This window comes from Triticum urartu, chromosome 1A (genome assembly GCF_056163025.1).
Source record: "Triticum urartu cultivar PI428250 chromosome 1A, HENAU_Tu73, whole genome shotgun sequence".
Lineage (NCBI taxonomy): Eukaryota > Viridiplantae > Streptophyta > Magnoliopsida > Poales > Poaceae > Triticum > Triticum urartu.
Genome location: NC_141873.1, coordinates 313,913,958 through 313,930,061, shown reverse-complemented (window position 1 = coordinate 313,930,061; position 16,104 = coordinate 313,913,958).

The following is a 16,104-nucleotide window of genomic DNA, read 5'->3' as shown; positions in this document are numbered from 1 at the left end:
GTTTCTCATGGCCTCTCCGGCGGACGTTGGCGAGGTGGCCGCCGTTCGCCCCGACCTGTCGATCCCGGAGCAACACGTCGCTACGGAAGCCGGCGAAGATGTTGACTACGTTGTCATGCTGAAGGCTTCATGTCAGCGGGCTAGCGTATTACTGTATCTCGGGAAAGCTGGCTACGACATCAAGCTCGTCCACACCGACGGCTTCACGCGGGCCATGTCACAGGTTAAGTGGTCCATCCCCAACCCCTCTGGTTCAACCACCGTCGATCTGATCTCCTCCGCCAAGCGGTCAAGGATTTGCGAGCTTTATACGCCATTGAGCCCATTTTGTCACTTTTGAAGGACACGTTCTATGGCGGCGGCTTGGGATCCTCAATTGCCAAGTCAGATCTCATCGACCACGACCACGGCCACGAGGAGGGCACCCATGAAGGTTCTTCCAAGGTGAAACATCCCAACTGTGACATCAGAGAGCGCACCATGGGTCTGTGCTCTTCCAACTGGAAGGATCCCGTCCATGAAATGTGAGGCAACATTCTATCAGCAAATATTACCTTTTCTAGCTTGCCAGCCCGTACCCTTTGTTGTAGTAGCATTTGTCGTGCGGTGCTTTAACTGTGTCGTGTTCAATTATTTTAGTTATGCAAAAATATATTGTTCAATAGGTCTATGTGATGTTTAAGTATGAATTGTCCACTTTAGTTTCACGAATGGCTATATTTGGTTGTTTATAATGAGTAGATGCCTTGTTTATCTGTATTTGTTTGTTAGGTTGGTTGGAGTGAGCATTTTTTCAGTTATCGAGCAGATGCCTTGTTTATCTGTATTTGGTTCTTAACTTGGTTGTAGTGAGTATTTGTCCAGTTATCAAGTAAATGCATTGTTTATCTGTATTTGGTTGTTAGGTTGCTTTTTTTAGCATTTGTCCAGTTGTCAAGTAGATGCCTTGTTTATCTATATTCGGTTGTTAGGTTGCTTTTTAGCATTTCTCTAGTTATCAAGCAGATGCCTTGTTTATCTTTATCTACTTGTTAGGTTGGTTGAAGTGAGCATTTGTCCAGTTTTCAAGCATATGCCCTGTTTATCTGCATTTGCTTGTTAGGTTGGTTGCAGTGAGACTCTGTCCAGTTTTCAATGGCTATATTTGGTTGTTATACTAGTCATTTATGCCTTGTTTATTTCAGTCATTCACAATGTGTGGTTCATTATGTGCAAGTCGGAACTGTGCCGCTCGACTACATCAATACTAGTTTGAACGACTATATTTGGTTCCAGTTATTCCTGGTGTAGTTAACACATGCCCTTTATTTTCAGTTTTACACATTTATCCAGTGTGATGTTTAAGCATTACCTAGTTCTATTCATTTTCAACAATACCAGTTTGAATTGCAATATTTGATGGCTGTTAAGCTTGCTGTCGGTAACATTGCCTTCCATTTTATATCTGCTTTAACAGCATGCTGAAACCAACACATTCAAGCTATCATTTGGAGATGATGTTGTTTACTGATACGTCTCCGTCGTGTCTACTTTTCCAAACACTTTTGCCCTTGTTTTGGACTCTAACTTGCATGATTTGAATGGAACTAACCCGGACTGACGTTGTTTTCAGCAGAATCGCCATGGTGTTATTTTTGTGCAGAAATAAAAGTTCTCAGAATGACCTGAAAATCAATGGAGAATTATTTTGCAATATATAAAAAATACTGGAAGGAAGATCCACGTCAGGGGGCCTCCACCTATCCACGAGGGTGGGGGCGCGCCCTACCCCCTGGGCGCGCCCCCTGCCTCGGGGGCCCCCTGACGCTCCACCGACCTCAACCCTGACTCCATATATTCACTTTCAGGGAGAAAAAACCCAGGGAGAAGGATTCATCACGTTTTACGATATGGAGCCGCCGCCAAGCCCTAAACTCTCTCGGGAGGGCTGATCTGGAGTCCGTTCGGGGCTCCGGAGAGGGGAATCCGGCGCCATCGTCATCAGCAACCATCCTCCATCACCAATTTCATGATGCTCACCGCCGTGCGTGAGTAATTCCATCGTAGGCTTGCTGGACGGTGATGGGTTGGATGAGATTTATCATGTAATCGAGTTAGTTTTGTTAGGGTTTGATCCCTAGTATCCACTATGTTCTGCGATTGATGTTGCTATGACTTTGCTATGCTTAATGCTTGTCACTAGGGCCCGAGTGCCATGCTACGTCTCCAACGTATCTACTTTTCCAAACACTTTTGCCCTTGTTTTGGACTCTAACTTGCATGATTTTAATGGAACTAACCCAGACTGACGCTGTTTTCAGCAGAATTACCATGGTGTTATTTATGTGCAGGAGCAATCGTTCTCGGAATGACCTGAAACTTCACGGAGCCACTTTTCAGAAAATAAGAAAAATACCTGCAAAAGATGAAGGCCAGGGGGCCCACCACCTTGCCATGAGGGTGGGGGCACGCCTGCCCCCCTAGGGCGCGCCCCCTACCTCGTGGGCCCCCTGTTACGTCTCCGACTCCAACTCCAACTCCATATATTGAGTTTCGGGGAGGAAAAAGTCAGAGAGAAGAAATCATCGCGTTTTACGATACGGAGCCGCCGCCAAGCCCTAAAACCTCTCGGGAGGGCTGATCTAGAGTCCGTTCGGGGCTCCGAAGAGGGGAATCCGTCGCCATCATCATCATCAACCATCCTCCATCACCAATTTCATGATGCTCACCGCCGTGCGTGAGTAATTACATCGTAGGCTTGCTGGACGGTAATGGGTTGGATGAGATCTATCATGTAATCGAGTTAGTTTTGTTAGGGTTTGATCCCTAGTGTCCATTATGTTCTGAGATTGATGTTGCTATGACTTTGCTATGCTTAATGCTTGTCGCTAGGGCCCGAGTGCCATGATTTCAGATCTGAACCTATTATGTTTTCATCAATATATGAGTGTTGTTGATCCTATCTTGCAAGTCTATAGTCACCTATTATGTGTTATAATCCGTTAACCCCGAAGTGACAATAATCGGGATACTTACCGGTGATGACCGTAGTTTGAGGAGTTCATGTATTCAGTATGTGTTAATGCTTTGTTCCGGTACTCTATTAAAAGGAGGCCTTAATATCCCTTAGTTTCCGTAAGGACCCCGCTGCCACGGGAGGGTAGGACAAAAGATGTCATGCAAGTTCTTTTCCATAAGCACGTATGACTATATTCGGAATACATGCCTACATTATATCAGTGAACTGGAGCTAGTTCTGTGTCACCCTAGGTTATGATTGTTACATGATGAACCGCATCCGACATAATTCTCCATCATCGATCCATTGCCCACGAGCTTTCCATATATTGTTCTTCGCTTATTTACTTTCCCGTTGCTATTGCTATCATCACTACAAAATACCAAAAACATTACTTTTACTACTGTTACCTTTTGCTACCGTTACCACTACTATCATATTACTTTGCTACTAAACACTTTGCTGCAGATATTAAGTTTCCAGGTGTGGTTGAATTGACAACTCAGCTGCTAATACTTGAGAATATTCTTTGGCTCCCCTTGTGTCGAATCAACAAATTTTGGTTGAATACTCTACCCTCGAAAACTTTTGCCATCCCCTATACTTGTGGGTTATCAAGACTATTTTCTGGCGCCGTTGCCGGGGAGCATAGCTCTATTCTTGGAGTCACTTGGGATATATATCTGGTTATCATTATGAAGAACTTGAGAGATCCAAAAAACAAGATCTATCCCTCAACTACGAGGGGAGGTAAGGAACTGCCATCTAGCTCTGCACTTGATTCACCTTCTGTTATGAGTAAGTTTGCGACACCTACACCTGCTTCTGCTATTCATTCTGATATGTCGCATGTTATTGATGATGCCACTTCTGCTATGCATGATACTTATGATGAAACTACCTCTATGCCTGATACTACCGTGTCACTTAGTGATTTCCTTGATGAACAAATTGCTAGAGCTAGAGAAATTGAAAATATTGAATCTGATGATACTGATGAAAGTGATGATGTAGAATCACTTGTTTTTCCTAAGGGTTATGTTTTTGATCAAGAAGCTTCTTTTGCTATTTTAGCTTGCAAAAATAGAAATGAACTCAAAAGGTTATTAGCTAAATGGAGTAAGCAATCTCTAAGTGTTAGAATGAAAGTTGACCCTGCTTTTACTACTTCACCTATCTTTGTTACTGATAAGGATTATGAATTCTCTGTTGATCCTGATATAATTACCTTGGTTGAATCTGATCCTTTTCATGGTTATGAATCTGAAACTGTTGTGGCACATCTTACTAAATTAAATGATATAGCTACCCTGTTCACTAAAGATGAGAGAACTCGTTACTTTTACATCCTCAAAATATTTCCATTCTCATTAAAGGGTGATGCTAAGATATGGTTTAATTCTCTTGATCCTGGTTGTGTGTGTAGTCCCCAGGATATGATTTATTACTTCTTTGCTAAATATTTCCCTGCTCATAAGAAACAAGCTGCTTTAAGGGATATATATAATTTTGTGCAAATTGAAGAAGAGAGTCTCCCACAAGCTTGGGGAGGCTTCTCCAATTACTTAATGCTTTGCCTGATCATCCTCTTAAGAAAAAATGAAATACTTGATATCTTTTATAATGGACTAATCGATGCCTCCAGAGATTACCTGGATAGTTGTGCTGGTTCTGTTTTCAGGGAAAGAACACCGGATGAAGCTGAAATTCTATTGAACAATATGTTAACAAATGAAAATAATTGGACACCTCTGGAGCCAATTCCTGAGCCTATTCCTAAACCAACTCCGAAGAAGAGGGGTATTCTATTTCTCAGTCCTGAAGATATGCAAGAGGCAAAGAAATCTATGAAAGAAAAGGGTATTAAAGCTGAAGATGTTAAGAATTTACCTCCTATTGAAGAAATACATGGTCTTAATTTACCGACTGTTGAAGAAACATATAATCCAAATCCTTCTCCTATTGAAGAAACTCCTGGTCTTGATAACCCGACACAGGTAGTAAAGGTAAATTCTCTCTACAGATATGATAAAGCTGAAATCCCATTTACTAAATTTGCTATCCCATGCTTAGATGAGTTTGATAAATTTATGGCTAAGCAAGAAGATTTTAATGTTTATTTTGGTAGACAATTGAAATACAATTCAAATATGCTTGAACACTTGGGTGATTATATCGCTAATGTTAAAGGTGAACTTAAACTTATTAGTAAACATGCTTCTATGGTTACCACTCAAGTAGAACAAGTACTTAAAGCTCAAAATGATTTGCTCAGTGAATTGAATAGTAAGAATAATGATAATGCTGTTAGAGTTATGACTAGAGGTGGTAAAATGACTCGGGAACCTTTGTGTGCTGAAGGCCACCCTAAGAGAAGTGAGCAAGATTCTCAGAGAAATAAAATAGATGCACCTATTTCTTCTAAAAAGAAGAAAAAGAAAAATGATAGGACTTTGCATGCTTCTAGTGATCTTATTATTGAAACACCTGAGAATCCAAATGATATTTCTATTTCTGATGCTGAAACACAATCTGGTAATGAACCTGAAACTAGTGGTAATGTTAATGATAATGTTCATGATGATGCTCAACCTAGTAATGATAATGATATAGATATTGAACCTGCTGTTGATCTTGATAACCCACAATCAAAGAATCAACGTTATGATAAGAAAGATTTTGTTGCTAGGAAATATGGTAAAGAAAGAGAGCCTTGGGTTCAGAAACCCATGCCTTTTCCTCCCAAACCATCCAAGAAAAAGGATGATGAGGATTTTGAGCGCTTTGCTGAAATGATTAGACCTATCTTTTTGCGTATGCCATTAACCAATATGCTCAAAATGAATCCTTATGCTAAGTACATGAAAGAAATTGTTACTAATAAAATAAAGATACCGGAAGCTGAAATTTCCACCATGCTTGCTAATTATACTTTTAAGAGTGGAATACCTAAGAAACTTGGAGATCCCGGTGTACCAACTATACCATGCTCCATTAAAAGAAATTATGTTAAAACCGCTTTATGTGATCTTGGAGCCGGTGTTAGTGTTATGCCTCTCTCTTTATATCGTAGACTTGATTTGAATAAGTTGACACCTACTAAAATATCTTTGCAAATGGCTGATAAATCAACTGCTATACCTGTCGGTATTTGTGAGGATGTGCCTATTGTAGTTGCAAACGTTACTATTTTAACGGACTTTGTTATTCTTGATATTCCCGAGGACGATAGTATGTCTATTATTCTTGGAATACCCTTTTTGAATACTGCAGGAGCTGTTATTGATTGCACTAAAGGAAATGTCACTTTTCATGTTAATGGTAATGAGCATACGGTACACTTTTCGAGGAAACAACCTCAAGTTCATAGTATCAACTCTATTGGAAAAATTCCATCGATTATATTTGGAGGTTTTGAATTTCCTCTTCCTACTGTCAAGAAGAAATATGATATTCTTATTATTGGGGATGTGCATATCCCCGTTGAGGTGACATAGTATTATTCGAAATTTCTCCGGTTCCATGTTATTCGGAATGAGTTCGTTAACAAGACTTGATCAACCTTGTTAGAGGATTCCTTTTGATGATCATGAGATGGATGAAACTAGAAGGCACAACCTTCTGTACCCCACTTTTACTTTCTGTTATTTATATTAAATAAAATAAAAACAAATATTTTTCTGTCTGTTATCTGATTATCCGTGCAATATAAAAATACCCCGAAAATAGAAGTTCTCCAAATGCCCTGAAATTTAAATATGATTTTTTCTAGAATATTTGAGAATATTTGGCACTGAGAACACAGCAGGGGGTCAACCACCTGCCCACGAGGGTGGAGGGCGTGCCCCCTGCCTCGTGGGCCCATGGTGGCCCTCCTCCACTTATTCCTGCACCCACACACTTCATCTTCCTCCCACAAACACAAGTATCCAGCTCAAGCATGAGTTCTAGCTCACTTTGCTGCCATTTTCGATCTCCTTGCTCAAAGCACCTCTCACTAAACTGCTTGGGGAGATTGTTCCTTGGTATGTGACTCCTCCATTGGTCCAATTAGTTTTTGTTCTAGTGCTTTATTCATTGCAAATTTTTGCTGCTTAGGTGACCCTGTTCTTGAGCTTGCATGTCAAATTTATATGGTCAAAAGTAGTTTTGATGCATGATATAGGCCCTAGGCACTTGTAGGAGAGTTGCTATCAATATTATCGAGTTTGGTTTACTTTTATTTTGAAGTTACTAAAAAATTTCAGAATTTTTCAGAGGAAGAAATATGCTTAGGAAAATGTTCCAAGGTGGTTCTTTAAGGAAGCAAGGACCCAGGCTTGCAATGCGTGATGCTGATTACGAGCCACCAAGAAACGCTCTAGTGCGTCCTTGTGAATGGCCCTCTGAGAACTTTATGGATCGAGTGGGAATTAAGGAAGAATTTAACGCATATTTGCATAACGCTGATCTTGTGAGCTTCGAGGAAGAGAAGTGCAGCCAGTACCACAACCTCACCAGTACCTTTGTGAGGAGGTTTGAATTTTCAACTTCACGTAATTCTCCAACTGTCCTGTTTGATCTTTATGATAAATCTTACACTATGGACTTAGAGGATTTTGCCACTACATGCAAACTTCCACAATGGGGTAGTATAAGGGATCCTCGCTAATTTGAATTTAGAGTTTTTCTTGCTAGCATAACTGTGGGAGAATCTAGAGATATTACATAAGCTACCATAGTGAGCATTCACTTTCCTGCTATACATTATTTTGCTCTCTTCATAGGTAGATGCATCAATGGTAAAGATGAGGCATGTCACATGTGTGTCCCCGATCTCAGTATTCTTAGGAGTGCTGTGTTAGGAGACCAATCTTATAATTTGGGAGCCATTGTTGCACGTAGGTTGCATCTTAATAGATTTAATGGAGATTTCTTTGGAGGAATTTATGCAACCCGCATAGCTAATTTTCTTGGTATAGACATACGCGAAGACGATATTGAATTACCACCTACTTATCTAGATTTTAATGCTATGGTTCACCACCAATTTGTCGAGAGGAATGAATCACCTCTCCAGTATCGACTAATCTTTGACAGACGCCGTGCTGTCTGTATTACTCTCCCTGCTCCTGCCTTCTTTGATTATCAGGCAAGAGGAAAATATACTATCACCAGAGAGGAGGCAGATGAGTACGAGAGGAGAGAGGATGCCGCTCGTCGCCACGCTGCAGCTCAGCAGGCGATAGCCGCTACATCGTAGTTCGACCCCAGCTACTATTATGGATATCCGCCAGGCCAGCCGTGGCCATAGACCAACTTAGGCCAAAAGCCTAAGCTTGGGGGAGTACGTATTTCCCACCGACATTACATTTATGTCCACACACTCATTGCTAGATGTCGGTGCTCATACTTTTTCATTGTATCATCCATGCTAGTTTCTTTTCCATTTTATTATTACTTCTTGTGTGTTTAATAAATCTTAAGAAAAACCAAAAAAAATAGCTGTAGCTTTCAGTTAGCTTAATTTCCATGCTTGTAGTAGTAATTAAAAAGAAAACCCAAAAAGATTTCCTGTTCTTCTTTTGCTTGTTGGGAGCTTTCCCATGTATTTATTTCTTTCCTTTTCTTTGGGGGTCGATAGGAGAAGACCATAATTAAATTGTTGAAGTGGCTCTTATATGCATACTTGTTGATCTGACAAAAGAGCCCATATTGCCTTGCCTTCTCCTGTTTATTGAATGCTTGCAGATTCCAGCTTAGTCCAATGCACGTGCACTATTATTTTTATTCATACTATTCGGTCGTGCAAGTGAAAGGCAATTATGATGTTATATGATGGACTGGCTGAGATGAGAAAAGCTGGTATGAACTCGACCTCTTTTGTTTTTGTAAATATGATTAGTTCATCATTCCTGATTCAGCCTATTATGAATAAACATGTTTGCAATGACAACTAGAGATCATAGTTTCTTGTGCCATGCTTGATTAGCTATGAGTTATAATGGTTTACCTTGTGTGCCAACATGCTATTAAAATGGTTATGATGTGGTATGATAGGGTGGTATCCTCCTCTAAATGATTTAAGTGACTTAAATTGGCACATGTTCACGCATGTAGTTGAAACAAAATCAACATAGCCTTCACGATATTTATGTTCATGGTGGATTCTATTCTACTCATGCTTGCATTCGGTGTTGATTAATTTTAATGCATGTTCATGACTGTTGTCGCTCTCTAGCTGGTCGCTTCCCAGTCTTTTGCTAGCCTTCACCTGTACTAAGCGGGAATACTGCTTGTGCATCCAAACTCCTTAAACCCCAAAGTTATTCCACATGAGTCCACTATACCTACCAATATACGGTATCTACCTGCCATTCCAAGTAAATTTGTATGTGCCAAACTCTAAACCTTCAAATAAATATCCTGTTTTCTATGCTCGAATAGCTCATTTATCAACTAGGGCTATCTGTATCTTCCATGTTAGGCGGGTTATTCTCAAGAGGAGTGGACTCTGCTCCTCACTCACGAGATAAATGGCTGGTCACCGGGATGCCCAGTCCCATGCTTTATGCAAACTAAATCAAAATAATTGCAAACAAAACTCCCCCTGGGACTCTTGTTAGTTGGAGGCACTCGTTGTTTCGAGCAAGCCATGAATTGATTCTTGTTGGTGGAAGGGGGAGTATAAACTTTACCATTCTGTTAGGGAACCGCCTATAATGTGTGTAGCATGGAAGATATCGCCATCTCTTGGTTGTTATGTTGACAATGAAAGCATACCCTCAAAATATTATTCACCTCTATTTCAAAACCGAGCTCTGGCACCTCTACAAATCCCTGCTTCCCTCTACGAAGGGCCTATCTATTTACTTTCATGCTGAGCCATCATCCTCTTATTAAAAAGCACCAGTTAGAGAGCACCGCTGTCATTTGCATTCATTACTGTTAGTTTACATCGAGTATGACTTGACTGGATCTCTTTTACCATGAATTACAATGTCTAGTAGTCCTTGGTCTTTAAAGGTGCTCTGCATTTATGTTTTGCGGTCTCGGAAAGGGCTGCGAGATACCATCTTGTTATATCATATTATGATTGTTTTGAGAAAGTGTTGTCATCCGAGATTTATTATTATGGCTCGCTAGTTGATTATGCTATTGATATGAGTAAACTTGAGACCTATGCATTATTGCAAATGTGGTTAGTTATAATCTTTGCTGAAAACTTGAATGCTGGCTTTACATATTTACAACAACAAGAGCAAACAGAGTTTGTAAAAGTTTTTCTTTATCACTTTCAGTTTGTCAACTGAATTGCTTGAGGACAAGCAAAGGTTTAAGCTTGGGGGAGTTGATACGTCTCCAACGTATCTAATTTTCCAAACACTTTTGCCCTTGTTTTGGACACTAACTTGCATGATTTGAATGGAACTAACCCGGACTGACGCTGTTTTCAGCAGAATTACCATGGTGTTATTTATGTGCAGGAGCAAACGTTCTCGGAATGACCTGAAACTTCACGGAGCCACTTTTCAGAAAATAAGAAAAATACCTGCAAAAGATGAAGGCCAGGGGGCCCACCACCTTGCCACGAGGGTGGGGGCGCGCCTGCCCCCCTAGGGCGCGCCTCCTACCTTGTGGGCCCCCTGTTGCGTCTCCGACTCCAACTCCAACTCCATATATTGAGTTTCAGGGAGAAAAAAATCAGAGAGAAGAAATTATCGCGTTTTATGATATGGAGCCGCCGCCAAGCCCTAAAACCTCTCGGGAGGGCTGATCTGGAGTCCGTTCAGGGCTCCGGAGAGGGGAATCCATCGCCATCGTCATCATCAACCATCCTCCATCACCAATTTCATGATGCTCACCGCTGTGCGTGAGTAATTCCATCGTAGGCTTGCTAGACGGTGATGGGTTGGATGAGATCTATCATGTAGTCGAGTTAGTTTTGTTAGGGTTTGATCCCTAGTGTCCCCTATGTTCTGAGATTGATGTTGCTATGACTTTGCTATGCTTAATGCTTGTCACTAGGGCCCGAGTGCCATGATTTCAGATCTGAACCTATTAAGTTTTCATCAATATATGAGTGTACTTGATCCTATCATGCAAGTCTATAGTCACCTATTATGTGTTATAATCCGTTAACCCCGAAGTGACAATAATCGGGATACTTACCGGTGATGACCGTAGTTTGAGGAGTTCATGTATTCACCATGTGTTAATGCTTTGTTCCGGTACTCTTTTAAAAGGAGGCCTTAATATCCCTTAGTTTCCGTAAGGACCCCGCTGCCACGGGAGGGTAGGACAAAAGATGTCATGCAAGTTCTTTTCCATAAGCACGTATGACTATATTCGGAATACATGCCTATGATACGTCTCCAACGTATCTATAATTTTTGATTGATCCATGCTATATTATCTACTGTTTTGGACATTATTCGGCTTTATTATCCACTTTTATATTATTTTTTGGGACTAACCTATTAACCGGAGGCCCAGCCCAGAATTGTTGTTTTTTGCCTGTTTTAGGGTTTCGAAGAAAAGGAATATCAAACGGAGTCCAAATGGAATGAAACCTCCGGAAATGTGATTTTCTCATCAGATAAGATCCAGGAGACTTGGACCCTCCATCAAGAAAGCCACGAGGCGGTCACGAGGGTGGAGGGCGCGCTCCCCCCTAGGGCGTGCCCCCTGCCTCGTGGGCCCCTCGAAGCTCCACCGACGTACTTCTTCCTCCTATATATATCCACGTACCCCCAAACGATTAGATACGGAGCCAAAAACCTAATTCCACCGCCGCAACTTTCTGTATCCACGAGATCCCATCTTGGGGCCTGTTCCGGAGCTCCGCCGGAGGGGGCATCGATCACGGAGGGCTTCTACATCATCATCCAAGCCTCTCCGATGAAGTGTGAGTAGTTTACTTCAGACCTACGGGTCCATAGTTAGTACCTAGATGGCTTCTTCTCTCTTTTTGGATATCAATACAATGTTCTCCCCCTCTCTCATGGAGATCTATTTGATGTAATATTCTTTTTGCGGTGTGTTTGTTGAGATCGATGAATTGTGGGTTTATGATCAAGTCTATCTATGAATAACATTTGAATCTTCTCTGAATTCTTTTATGTACGATTGGTTATCTTTGCAAGTCTCTTCGAATTATCAGTTTGGTTTGGCCTACTAGATTGGTTGTTCTTGCCATGGGAGAAGTGCTTAGCTTTGGGTTCGATCTTGCGGTGTCCTTTCCCAGTGACAGAAGGGGCAGAAAGGCACGTATTGTATCATTGCCATCGAGGATAACAATATGGGGTTTTTATCATATTGCATGAAACTATCCCTCTACATCATGTCATCTTGCTTAAGGCGTTACTCTGTTTTTAACTTAATACTCTAGATGCATGCTGGATAGCGGTCGATGAGTGGAGTAATAGTAGTAGATGTAGGCAGGAGTCGGTCTACTTGTCTCGGACGTGATGCCTATATACATGATCATACCTAGATATTCTCATAACTATGCTCAATTCTGTCAATTGCTCAATAGTAATTTGTTTACCCACCGTAGAATACTTATGCTCTCGAGAGAAGACGCTAGTGAAACCTATGGCCCCCGGGTCTCTTTCTCATCATATCAATCTCCATCACTTTATTATTGCTTTGCTTTTACTTTATACTTTGCATCTCTATACCAAAAATACCAAAAATATTATTTATCATCTCTATCAGATCTCACTTTCGTAAGTGACCGTGAAGGGATTGACAACCCCTAAGCGTGTTGGTTGCGTTGAGCTATTGTTTTTGTGTAGGTACGAGGGACTCGTGCGTAGCCTCCTACTCGATTGATACCTTGGTTCTAAAAAACTGAGGGAAATACTTACGCTACTTTGCTGCATCATCCTCTCCTCTTCGGGGAAATCCAACGCAGTGCTCAAGAGGTAGCAGCCTACATTATATCAATGAACTAGAGCTAGTTCTGTGTCACCCAAGGTTATGATTGTTACATGATGAACCGCATCCGGCATAATTCTCCATCACCGATCCATTGCCTACGAGCTTTCCATATATTGTTCTTCGCTTATTTACTTTCCCGTTGCTATTGCTATCATCACTACAAAATACCAAAAACATTACTTTTACTACTGTTACCTTTTGCTACCGTTACCACTACTATCATATTACTTTGCTACTAAACACTTTGCTACAGATATTAAGTTTCCAGGTGTGGTTGAATTGACAACTCAGCTGCTAATACTTGAGAATATTCTTTGGCTCCCCTTGTGTCGAATCAACAAATTTGGGTTGAATACTCTACCCTCGAAAACTGTTGCGATCCCCTATACTTGTGGGCTATCATGCCATGATTTAATATCTGAACCTATTATGTTTTCATCAATATATGAGAGTTCTTGATCCTATCTTGCAAGTCTATAGTCACCTACTATGTGTTATGATCCGGCAACCCCGAAGTGACAATAGTCGGGACCACTCCCGGTGATGACCGCAGCTTGAGGATTTCATGTATTCACTATGTGTTAATGCTTTGTTCTGGTACTCTATTAAAAGGAGGCCTTAATATCCCTTACTTTCCAATAGGACCCCGCTGCCACGGGAGGGTAGGACAAAAGATGTCATGCAAGTTCTTTTCCATAAGCACGTATGACTATGTTTGGAATACATGCCTACATTACATTGATGAATTGGAGCTAGTTCTGTGTCACCCTATGTTATGACTGTTACATGATGAACCGCATCTGGCATAATTCTCCATCACCGATCCAATGCCTACGAGCTTTCCATATATTGTTCTTCGCTTATTTACTTTTCTGTTGCTATTGTTATAATCACTACAAAACACCAAAAATACTAATTTTTCTACCGTTACTTTTACTATCGTTACCACCACTGTCATATTACTTCGCTACTAAATACCTTGCTACAGATATTAAGTTTCCAGGTGTTGTTGAATTGACAACTCAGCTGCTAATACTTGAGAATATTCTTTGGCTCCCCTTGTGTCGAATCAATAAATTTGGGTTGAATACTCTACCCTCGAAAACTGTTGCGATCCCCTATACTTGTGGGTTATCAAGACTATTTTCTGGCGCCATTGCCGGGGAGCATAGCTCCATTCTTTGAGTCACTTGGGATTTATATCTGCTTATCATTATGAAGAACTTGAAAGATCCAAGAACCAAGATTTATCCCTCAACTACGAGGGGAGGTAAGGAACTTCCATCTAGTTCTGCTCTTGATTCACCTTCTGTTTTGAGTAAGCTTGCGACACCTAAACCTGCTTCTGCTATTAATTCTGATATGTCGCATGTTATTGATGATGCCACTTCTTCTATGCATGATACTTATGATGAAACTACTTCTATGCTTGATACTACTGTGCCAATTGGTGAATTTCTTGATGAACAACTTGCTAGGGCTAGAGAGAATGAAATTACTGAAACTGATAATATTGATGAAAGTGACGATGAAGATTCTCCCCCTAGATATGAATTACCTGTTATGCCTGAGGGCTATGTTATGGATAAAGAAACTGCTAGAGATTTTCTTGCTTGCAATGATAGGAGTGATCTTAAGAAATTATTAGCTAAGCTGAAACAAAAAATTTTGAATGCTAGAATGAAATATGATCCTGCTTATGCTACTTCACCTATCTTTGTTACTGATAAGGATTATGATTTCTCTGTTGATCTTGAGATAAATACTTTAGTTGAATCTGATCCTTTCTATGGCTATGAATCTGAAACTATTGTGGCACATCTTACTAAATTAAATGACATAGCCACCATGTTCACTAATGATGAGAAAACTCGCTATTATTATATCCTTAAATTATTTCCGTTCTCATTAAAGGGTGATGCTAAGATATGGTTTAATTCTCTTGATCCTGGTTGTGTGCGTAATCCCCGGGATATGATTTATTACTTCTCTGCTAAATATTTCCCCGCTCATAAGAAACAAGCTGCTTTAAGGGAAATATATAATTTTGTGCAAATTGAATAAGATAGTCTCCCACAAGCTTGGGGGGGGGGCTTATCCAATTACTTAATGCTTTGCCTAATCATCCTCTCAAGAAAAATGAAATAATTGATATCTTTTATAATGGACTAACCGATGCTTCCAGAGACCACCTGGATAGTTGTGCTGGTTGTGTTTTCAGGGAAAGAACACCAGATGAAGCTGAGATTTTATTGAATAATATGCCGACTAATGAAAATAATTGGACACTTCTTGAGCCAACTCCGAAGAAAAGGGGTATTCTATCTCTCAGTCCTGAAGATATGCAAGAGGCAAAGAAATCTATGAAGGAAAAAGGTATTAAAGCTGAAGATGTTAAGAATTTACCTCCTATTGAAGAAATACATGGTCTTGATTTACCGCTTGTTGAAGAAATACATGGTCTTGATAACCCGACACGGGTAGTAAAGGTAAATTCTCTCTATAGATATGATAAAGCTGAAATCCCATTTACTAAGTTTGCTAGCCCATGCTTGGATGAGTTTGATGACTTTATGGTTAAACAAGAAAACTTCAATGCTTATTTTGGTAGAGAATTAAAACGCAATGCTGATATGCTTGAACACTTGGGTGATTATATGGCTAATGTTAAAGGTGAACTTAAACTTAGTAGTAAACATGCTTCTATGGTTACCACTCAAGTAGAACAAGTACTTAAAGCTCAGAATGATTTGTTCAATGAATTGAATAGTAAGAAAAATGATAATGATGTTAGAGTTATGACTAGAGGTGGTAAAATGACTCAGGAACCTTTGTATCCCGAGGGCCATCCTAAGAGAATTGAGCAAGATTCTCAGAGAAATAATATTGATGCACCTAGTCCTTCTAAGAGGAAGAAAAAGAAAAATGATAGGACTCTGCATGCTTCTAGTGAACCTGTTATTGACACACCTGAGAATCCCAATGATATTTCTATTTCTGATGCTGAAACACAATCTGGTAATGAACATGAACCTAGTAATAATGTTAATGATGATGTTCATGTTGATGCTCAACCTAGCAATGATAATGATGTAGAGATTGAACCCGCTGTTGATCTTGATAACCCACAATCAAAGAATCAACGTTATGATAAGAGAGACTTTGTTGCTAGGAAGCACGGT